This window comes from Gossypium hirsutum, chromosome A02 (assembly GCF_007990345.1).
Source record: "Gossypium hirsutum isolate 1008001.06 chromosome A02, Gossypium_hirsutum_v2.1, whole genome shotgun sequence".
NCBI classification, from domain to species: Eukaryota; Viridiplantae; Streptophyta; class Magnoliopsida; order Malvales; family Malvaceae; genus Gossypium; species Gossypium hirsutum.
This window is the reverse complement of record NC_053425.1, coordinates 41634465-41641105: the sequence shown is the minus strand read 5'-3', so window position 1 is coordinate 41641105 and position 6641 is coordinate 41634465. Positions and strand designations below refer to the sequence as shown.

Here is a 6641-nt window from a genome sequence, read left to right as displayed (position 1 = left end):
GTATGTGTTCATCTAGAAATGTCTCCTGAATGGGTATAAGTGCAGAAGTCCTTTCTTGTGGCTCCAATATGGACAAGTGGTCTGCTACTTGCTTTTCTACTCTCTTTCAATCTTGAATTTCTAAATCAAAATCTTGAAGTAGAAGTACCCATCGGATTAGTCTCGGCTTAGCGTCTCTCTTGGCAAGCAAATACTTAATCACCGAATGGTCCGTATAAGCAGTAACCTTGGTACCTACAAGATAAGATCAAAACTTTTCAAAAGCAAACACAATAGCAAGTAACTCTTTCTCTATTACCGTGTAATTCAGTTGAGTCTTGTCAGAGTTTGACTTGCATAGTAGATGGGATGAAAAACTCTGTTCCTTCGCTAGCCCATGACAACTACAATCGCAAAGTCACTTGCATCACACATCAATTCAAATGGCAAATCCCAGTCTGGTGTGACGATTATGGGTACCGAAACTAGTCGACTCTTCAAATCGTTGAAAGCTCTTAAGCACTTCTCATCAAATTTAAATGTTGTGTCCTTCTCCAATAATTTGTATAAGGGTTTAGCAATTTTTGAGAAGTCTTTGATAAATCTTCGATAGAAACCATCATGGCCCAAAAAGCTCCTAACACCCTTTACAAATGTCGGAGGTGGGAGTTTTTCAATAACATCTACCTTTGCTTTGTCTACCTCAATTCCATGTCTCGTTATCCGATGCCCTAGAACAATACCTTATCGTACCATGAAATAGCACTTTTCCCAGTTGAGTACGAGGTTTATTTCTTCGCATCGCCTTAGTACCTTGGCTAGATTGGCTAGGCAACTATCATATGTATCTCCAAATACTGAAAAATCATCCATAAAGACTTCAAAATATTTCTCAACCATGTTAGTAAAAATAGACATCATACATCTTTGAAATGTAGCAAGTGCATTACATAAACCAAATGGCATGCGTCTAAATGCGAAAGTACCATACGGGCAGGTGAATGTTGTCTTGTATTGATCTTTCAATGCTATTGTAATTTGATTATACTCCGAGTATCCATCAAGAAAATAGTAATAGTCTCGCCCTACGAGTCTATCTAGCATCTGGTCATAAAATGGCAAAGGAAAGTGATCTTTCCTAATTGCCTCGTTCAGCTTCCAGTAATCGATGCAAATTCTCCATCCCATAACCGTTCTAGTTGGTATCAACATGTTATTCTCGTTTTCAATGACCGTGATACCTCTTTTTTTTGGCACGCACTAGACCGGACTTACCCATGAACTATCTGAGATGGCATTACAGCAAAACAGACTTTTAGCGGTGTTTTTTAAGCATATAGAGTGCCGCTAAAACTAATTGCGGTGTTTTGATAAGCGCCACAAAAAATGCCGTAATAGTTAACACCGCAAAACTTTGCAGCGTTTATATAGAAAAACGCAGCTATAGAACATGACCTTTAGCGGCGCTTTTCCCACAAACGCCAATATAGAACATACCCTTTAGCGGCACTTTTCCCACAAACGCCGCTATAGAACATGACCTTTAGAGGCATTTTTCCCACAAACGTCGCTATAGAACATGACCTTTAGTGGTGCTTTTCCACAAACGCCGCTATAGAATAAGACCTTTAGTGGCGCTTTTACCACAAACGCCGCTATAGAACATGACCTTTAACGGCGCTCTCCCACAAACGCCGCTATAGAACATGACCTTTAATGGCGCTTTTCCCACAAACGCCACTATAGAACAGACCTTTAACGGCGCTTTTCTTAAAAATGCTGCTAAAAAAATGACCTTTAAAAAATATTTTAATTAAATAATATTTATTTCTATGATAAATATTATATTATGTTTTATTTTTGAAATTTAAACTTTAAACTATATACTTTTAAGGATAAAAAATATTAATTAAATTAAATTTTCTATTAAAATTTTAATTTTAAAACTAAATATAAAAATTAATGAATTTAAATTTAGAACTTAAATATTATTTTTAAATAAATGAGCAATCTACCTCATAGCTCATCAGATCTATATTAACTTGACCAATTATAAAAGAAGCTATAAAACACGTAATAATTAACAATCATGGTTAAAGAAGCTAGTACACAAGGTAGCTACAAAACCCTATTTCAATAACACCAAATTCAAGTTCCGACTAAGATAAATGACCATGGAATGCAACATTAAATAACATTCCACTTGAAGAAGTGCTAAGCCTTGGCTTTTCCAGCTTGAAGAGATTGAATCCTCTACTACACCTTTAATATTTAAAGGATGTAAAACCAAATGATCAGATAAACCAACAAACTTGATAAACAACAGAGATGTTAAAAATAAAAATATATATATAGCCATTAAGGCTCAAAAAAAATATAACAAAAAATTATGTGCAGCTTTAATAGCAGGTTGAACCATACTAACAAACAATCTCAATCATAGCTCTTCCATGTGTCACAAATAGGCATTATTTCTAATGATTGTCTAAACTATTCAATTTTTTAACAAGGAACAATAGTATTAATTTGCAAAAAGCAGAACAAAAACATGTTGCACTACTGTTGTTTAACGTTATATAGAAATGTCTTATATAGCATAAAAGAGAACTAAGACACATAAAAAAGAAGAAGAACACCAACCACTTCTATCTTGCTATGTTGTTTCTCTTCTAAATCTTGAAGAGATGAATCAAGCCGCTTCTTGAGGACAAAGAAACAAAGTTCTAAAGTTATACATATGATAGTTACAATGTCACATAAGACATTTCAAAAAATTTTGGTGTCATTTCTTAAAGTAAGAGACTTCTAGTTCCTATTTAGAATGATTTGAAAATGAAACAGGATAAAGGTAGCAAGCTATAAATCCCAACTTTTTCTTGCCCAACCAAGAAGACAAAATGAGTTCTCAAAACTTAATATAGTAGTCTAGTACCTCGATAATATTCAATTGCAAAGCCAAATGAATACTATTAAAACATAAAATGCCAAACATCAAAGAGACTAAGGACAATATGCATGCCCTTAGTTCTTTCTTTCCTAAAATTTATATTGCTACTAATTGAAATCAAAACAGTTTCCTAAAATTCGAGTCTCTTGGTATGAAAACTTATCTGTAAGCTGCTCTAAGGCTAACATACAGCTTAAAAGAACGGAATGTACAACTGAGATGGCCTGACTTGATATCCATATTATAACATAAGAGCTTTAAAGGTGAAGTGAAGCTCTTTCATGGCCACCCGAACAGTCAATGAGACAGATATTACTTATTATCAGGGATTTAAATTGCGGTCGCGGTCACGTTTTCGGTCGCGTCGCGTTTATCGCGGTCGCGGACATAACGGACGCTATTGCGGTTACTGCGGGTATCGCGGTCGTGAATTTTTTTAAAAGTCGCACAACTTATTGTAAAACATAGTAATTATAATTATAATTATAAAAATAATAATTTTTAGAGTATTTTCTAACACTTATGAACTTTTATTAATATAATTTTGTGTGTAACTCTAAACAAACCCTAAGTAATAAAAATTATGAAAATTTAAAATAATAATAAATAATAAATAATTATCATTATAAATCATAATTACAATATTAATTAAAAATAACATATAAACTAAAATTATAAATCTAATAACATATAAAGGAAATGAAACGGTTCCCTCTATTCTGTTTCAAACCTTTCCTTGTTATTAGAAATCCCCAACTTCTCAAATTGCTAGGGCCCTAGACAAACAAAATAGGAATAGTGTTTTCACCAAATTCAACCTTTTTTCACCAGCGGGCAGCGGCCAGCCTTTGCTATTTTCAGTTTTCACACAAATTTTTCGCCACTGCCGCCTCCTAATCCACGCCGGCACACCCTGATGGCAAACCCACTCAACCCCGACGGCTTTTCATTTTCTTTTCCTCTTTCACTGTTACTCAACCAACTTTTTTTCCCCTTTTTTTGTTCGCCTAGATCTCTGCTACTGCTAAGTGCTACTGCTACCCATTTCTCATCTTCAGTTCCTAATGGCAAATCCTAAGTTTTTCTTTCGCTGAAACTTTTCTTTGTACTGCTTTTGCTGCTTGTTTTGTTGAGGTATTCAGTATTCACGATCCATGGGTATGAGAAATAGGATTTTATATTTTCTATTGCTGTTGAGTTTTGAATCTTTGGACTTTGATTCCTTCTTGCTGTTGTTTCAGTGTTTCTGTTGATTTTTGTTAGAGGAGATGATTTTTTTTTAGTTTGCTGTTAACGGAAAATAACGGGAATAGCGGCCCGTTATTGCCGCAATTGGCCGTTACCCGTTAAATTGCGGCCGTGATCCACCGCTATCGGAGTGAATCCGCTTCACACCGCTATTTTCAGCAATTGCGGTTTCGGACGGCGCCGCTACCGCTATATAATGGCCGCTATTTCGGTAGCAGACCGCAATTTGAATCCCTGCTTATTATTATGACCAAAGAGATGATGTTCGCGTATTTCTTTTATTTGTTACCATTTCTATCACAGCTTCATCATGGGATGGAACTTTTAGGCTTGATTTCATGATGTCGTAAACTATAAAACCAATAGCCACAGATGGTACAACCTGGAGAAAACATACAGAGATTAGTTTAACAAGAAATGATAGATAAAAATGCATGACATTTTTTTCATACCTTCAAGTAGAAACGATTTTATGCACTGTTTGTACTTGGTAGGAGTTTTCTAAAAACTGCATCATACTATATGATTCATACTTACCATTTTATAACTCAACTTATATTTTCAAGACCTTTATATTCATATATCTCACACTACATAATTCAAGTCTAAGATAAGTCTTCACCATCAAAGAGAACAGGTCAAATTCAGTCTTTGAGAAACAATATAATGCCACCAGGTGTATTATAGCATTTTTCATTGTAGGACTTCTAATCAAGTCTTCCATAATTTTTTGAACTAGCACTCAAATTAGGTCTTCACTCTTTCTAATATAAATAAATACTTATAAGCACACTTCTTCATGCTTCCTGAAGCACGAGTTCACTACTCAAAATTTTTTTGTTATTTTTAAATGATAAGTATTCGAAAAAGTTTATACAAAAGCTAACTCGTGAACTAGTTTAAGATCCAAAATCTTATACACAAACTAATATGAATAAATATTTTTTTATAAAAATATAAATAAATACTAATAAGCCCTTAGAAAGCACAAACATTTTCTAACAAGACAAGTATATTAAATTCAAAGATTTAACAGTCCATTGATTATCATCAATACAGAATCCAACATTAATAACTAATAGTTAAATAAAACAACTTAGAATAGCCTGCAATTCAATGATAGAATGCGCGTATTAATAAGATATAAGCAATTAACGGTAGGCTTCTTGAATCAACTCAAATGATGAACCGAGATAGAAGCTTATGTCTTTCGCGTTCTTCACTGGACAAAATCTGACTAAGCATCATTTGCCTCCATTCATCTACCTCCCTAAATTAATGGCTTTTACTAGTCAAATCAATGAAACTAATTTGATCCCAAAATAAATCTTAAAACATTAATGATTTAGAAACAATATGCATCTATATAAGAATCTGACCTCTTGGCATCTTCCTGAGCTTTCTATTGTTCAGGGTTCTGTTGATTCCCCTATTTATCAACAAACTACAATTAGTAACATTAAATTAAAAGCACAAGCAGGCCAATTTAGAATTCCTAGATATTAAAACGAAAAAGAGATAGATTACCACACTTGTCGAGCCATTAGCTCTTGCATCCTTCTTTGTCTAATTGCTTCTAGCTCAGGATTAGCCTACAAAAATTAGGAAATTTATTACAATTCCCTATTTCCAAAAAAAAAAAATCACTGTCACAGTGTACTCTATACTCCCAAAAAACTTAAATTTATTCCTCTTTTTTTCTTATTAAACTAAAAGTCATCAACTACTATTACTCCCAAAAACAAATATAACAGTTGAGAATTAATAATTACGTACAAATAAAAAGGAAATTCTGCAACATTGCACCAGTTCAAGTTATTTCCATGCCTAACAGCAAACACATAAAACTTGACTTACTGTGCATAGAATACTGGATGAAGTTCTGCAAGAAATTCCTCCTTTCCACAAGGAATTACTCCGCAACTGCAGACAAAATTTTCAACTTCCTTTTCCCTTTATCTTCTTCGCCCTTGTGATACCCATCGCCCCATCCAAGTACAGCGGAGCCAGAGTAATCGTAGAAGGACTCCCAGAAAATAGCATAAGTCCAACACTCGTCGGCACCTTCGATAAGAGCTTGGAGACGCTGCTGGAAAGTTTCTTAATTGAAAAGAGCAACGGAGGGGTTAGATTGGGGGTGTTTTGAGGATACCAATTTTAGAGGGGAATAAACTGAAATGATTTTTTGTGACATTTTTATAGTAAAACGCTACTATTGCTTACCTTTTGAAAAACGCCGCAAAAAATCATTTCATTTTAAACAAAACGACGATGTTTTGCTCTGTTAAAAATCCTTTATTTTGTCTACTAAAAATTATTAGTTAAGTGATTTTATAAAATATTTATTATTACTATTTTTTATAAATTGTTTTTAATAAATAAAAAAACCAAGTACTTTCAAACTAAATATCGTATATTTTAATAAGAAAACAAATTATTAAATGGTTGTAATTAATTATTAAGTTAG

General features: G+C 33.7%; 1 long non-coding RNA gene across 1 annotated transcript; it reads right to left on the bottom strand.

Annotated features, from left to right (window-relative positions):
• Nucleotides 1-3433: 3433 nt before the first annotated feature.
• Nucleotides 3434-6333, bottom strand: LOC107952557 (uncharacterized). The gene is made up of 4 exons (XR_005909209.1): nt 6032-6333; nt 5702-5766; nt 5554-5603; nt 3434-5444 (listed from the first exon to the last, which is right to left on the bottom strand). It is a non-coding gene; the product is annotated as an uncharacterized lncRNA (long non-coding RNA).
• Between the last annotated feature and the right edge of the window lie 308 nt (nt 6334-6641).